This window comes from Myotis brandtii, unplaced genomic scaffold (genome assembly GCF_000412655.1).
Source record: "Myotis brandtii unplaced genomic scaffold, ASM41265v1 scaffold49, whole genome shotgun sequence".
NCBI lineage: Eukaryota > Metazoa > Chordata > Mammalia > Chiroptera > Vespertilionidae > Myotis > Myotis brandtii.
In genome coordinates this window covers 588329-592004 of record NW_005368707.1, presented here as the reverse complement: position 1 = coordinate 592004, position 3676 = coordinate 588329, and positions in this window count along the sequence as shown.

Here is a 3676-nt window from a genome sequence, read left to right as displayed (position 1 = left end):
CTGGTGGGGGGGAGGCAGTAAGGGGCAACGAGGCTGGCAGGGTGGGGCAGTTAGGGGCGATCAGACCAGCAGGCAGAGGTGGATAGGGGTGATCAGGCTGGTGGGGGGGCAGTTAGGGGTGATTAGGCAGGCAGGCCGGTGAGCAGTTAGGAGCCAGCGGTCCCGGATTGTGAGAGATGTCCGACTGCCAGTTTAGGCCCAATCCCCAGAATTGGGCCTAAACCAGCAGTTGGACATCCCCCAAGGGGTCCTGGATTGAAGAGGGTGCAGGCTGGGCTGAGGGGACCACCCCTTCCTGTGCGTGAATTTCCTAGGTGCACTGGGCCTCTAGTATGGGAAATAAAACCTTCTAACCCCAAGTCTTTTTCCTAGGAGGACCAGATCTGCAGAAATGCCCTTTAGCAGGTTGCAGAAACAGCAGTTGGGGGGCCGGGGGGGGGGCACTCCCGTTTTTCTTTTAAAGAAAAATAAAATAATACTCTCACATTAAAACCACTGGAGGCCAGTGAGTTATCCCTGTTACAAAATTTGTCAAGAAAATGCCTTGGGTAATAATAATTGGCTTTAAAATCTCCAAGTTGTTAAAAAAAAATAATAAATAGATATGACTAAAATGAAGGATTTATGATAAAGCTTTCCAGTGATTATTTTATGCCTAAACATAGTTTTTCAGATTCTCTGATAACTTAAAACTTTGAAGTTTGCTGGGTTAAATAATAAAAATTATTAAATATCAGGGTATCTACACTAATAAAAGAGAAACATGCAAATTGGTGTCACTCCACTATGCCCACCAGCCAATCAGAGTGACTATGCAAATTAACCCAACAAAGATGGTGGTTAATTTGCATACGCAGGCACAGAGCAAAGTCTGGAGTGAAGACTGAAAACTGAAGACTGAAGACTGAAGACTGAAGAGGCTTGGCTTCCCTGCTGCAGCTGTAGCGGAGAAGCCAAGCCTCACTGCGGCCAGACCAAAGGCCTGGGTCCCGAGTGCCGGAGAAAAACTGGTGCCAGCAGCCAAAGGAAGGAAGGCCTATTGCATGAATCTTCGTGCAACGGGCTTCTAGTCCTATATAATAAAGAGGTAATATGCTAATTTGGTCCTAACGGTGTCCAAGTCACAACTAGGCAGAAGCTGGTAAGCAGGGACGGGGGCGGGGACTTCCACCCCCAGCGCTAATATCAAGCTGCCTTGGAGGCGTAGGCTGCTCCAAACTGGTGGGCGAGGACAGGGGCAGCTGGCCAAGCTTGAGTCCAGCTTTGGTGGGGCTGGCGGGAGCCCAAGGCCACCCCAGCCCCCACAGATCCCAGGCTGGATGGTGGCTCAGTGGCGTCTCCATGCACAGCACCCAGGGCAGCTGCGAGGGGTGCGGGGCCTCGCCACTGGCTTTTGCACCACCACTGCCGCAGCTCCTTGGCGGGTGCCCAGTGGCCTGGAGCCGGAGTGGGCGTGCACAGACTGCCCAGCCTGCTAGCACCGTGTGCCCCACCCCGCCCCACCCCAGCCCTTCGCCTGCCTCCAAGGCCCGGCCACGGACTCTGCCCTGTGCTTCAGACAGGGAGAGGAGGGTCACAGACGCTGCCGCCGCACCACCTACGCTGCCGCCTGCCTGGCTGGTAGGGACCAGAGTGTCTCGGGCGAACTGCTCCCGCCCCCGCTGGTGGAACAGGTAGGAGGGTGCTGGGTGCAGGGAGGGGACCTCAGCTGTGGTCCTCCCGGTGCTGGGAAGGGGCCTGGCCTGGGCCCAGTGGGGAGCCCAGGAAGTCTGGCTGAGCAGGCACGGGTTCATACCAACTGTTACTCTGCCATCTTCCTCCAGCTCTTCAAGCTAGCCCCCCTGCCCCACCTGCCCAGGGGAATGGGCTCCAGGTGACCTCCCTGAGCGCAGACTGTGGGTCCAGAGACTCAAGGAAGAGTGCTCAGGGGGGCCTGGGAGAGGGCCAGTGCAGAACTACCAGGGCAGAGCTGCTTTGGTGTCTTGGTGAACTTTGTAACCAACCCAAGGAGGAAACCGAGAGGGGAGAGGCCGGGAGCTGTGGATTCCCAGCACTTTAGTCACTTGAAAACAGCCCCTCTTGGAATGCGAGGTGGCTGTATTTTCAGCTGAGAAGTGAGGGGGCTGACCACCACCATTGCTGGGCTCCAGTCGGTCCCAGCGTCCACCACAAGAAGGAAAAAACAGAGGAGGGGCCCTGAGGAAGGGAGGACAATTGAAGGAAATGTATCTAGACTTTCCCCATCCCTCTCCCTCTTTCCACTGCCTACAAAAGCCCGAAGCCTGGCCACAGTTCTGTCTCCACCTTTTAGTCTCCTGTTCTCCAACCACAGAGGAAAAAAATAAGGAAGGAGTCCATGCTGCCTCCAGAAAGTATCTATATACCTGATCGGCCAGCCTCCCGCAGCAGAGGGAGGCCAGACTGTGGCTTAGGCCCGCTCCCCATGGGGAAGGGGCCTAAGCCGTTAGTAGGACATCCCATGAGGGCTCCCAGACTGTAAAGTGGGGGCAGGCCGGGCTGAGGGACCCCTCCCCCTGCCCCCCCGTTCATGAATTTCATGCACCGGGCATCTAGTTTTGAAATAACAGGATACTGAAATATTAATTAATCTGAGTTTGCCTACTTTTGGATTTTTATTAGAGAGAATCTAGAAGATAGATTTGAATCCATTAATGAATGTGAATTGTATTTTACTTGAATTATCGTATTTTTCCATGTATAAAATGCCCCCCACTTTTCCAACCCAAAATTAAGAAATCAATATCCTATATGATAAAACATAAAACATAACAGCGACCATTATGGTGGAATGACCAGAACGACCAGATGACCAACCAAAAGCTATGATGCCACTGACCCAGACCTTGCTGTCAGCACCCTGACAGCCCCAAATCCTTCATCTGCACCTCGGACCCTGAAAGGAGGGAGCCCGATACCTGCACCCTGGACCCTGACAGGAGGGAGGAAGGAATATATCTAAAGACCAACTATTGGCACAAAGTACCTCTGGAGCCAAAAGAAGTTGACATTGGCGACAAGATGTATCTGAAGACTAACTATTGGCACAATGTAGCTCTACAGCCAAAAGAAAGCAGCTTCGTGAACAGAGTATGTCTAAAGACCAACTATTGGTACAATATGCCTCTGAAGCTGAAAGAAGCCTGCAATAGTGACAGAACGTATCTGAAGACCAACTATTGGCACAACATACCTCTGTAGTGGAAAGAAGCCAGCATCATCGACAGAATATGTCTGAAGAACAGTCATCGACAAGTACTACCAATACTGGTAGGAACTGCCTTCACAGTGAAAATGGAGTAAATGAGGATGCAATTATTGAACATAGTTGTGGTGGAATGACTGTTAAATATCAATTTTGCCTATCACTAAATTTCTCCAGTGAAAAACCATATGATGAAATTTACTTGATGTTGTAGCAAAGGTAAAGTTTGTCCAAATAATATATAGTTTCCAGAATACCAGACATATTTTTAAAAAATTAATGATAAAGAAAGATTCTGACAGTAAAAATTTCATGGAAAATATTTCTTCAATAAATAGTTCTTTTGCTTCAGTGGGTGCAAATATTGCATCACCATCACGATATGGGCCATACTGTTTTAGAATACACGGACAAGTTTATCACCGTACTGGAACTTTACATCCTTCGGATGGT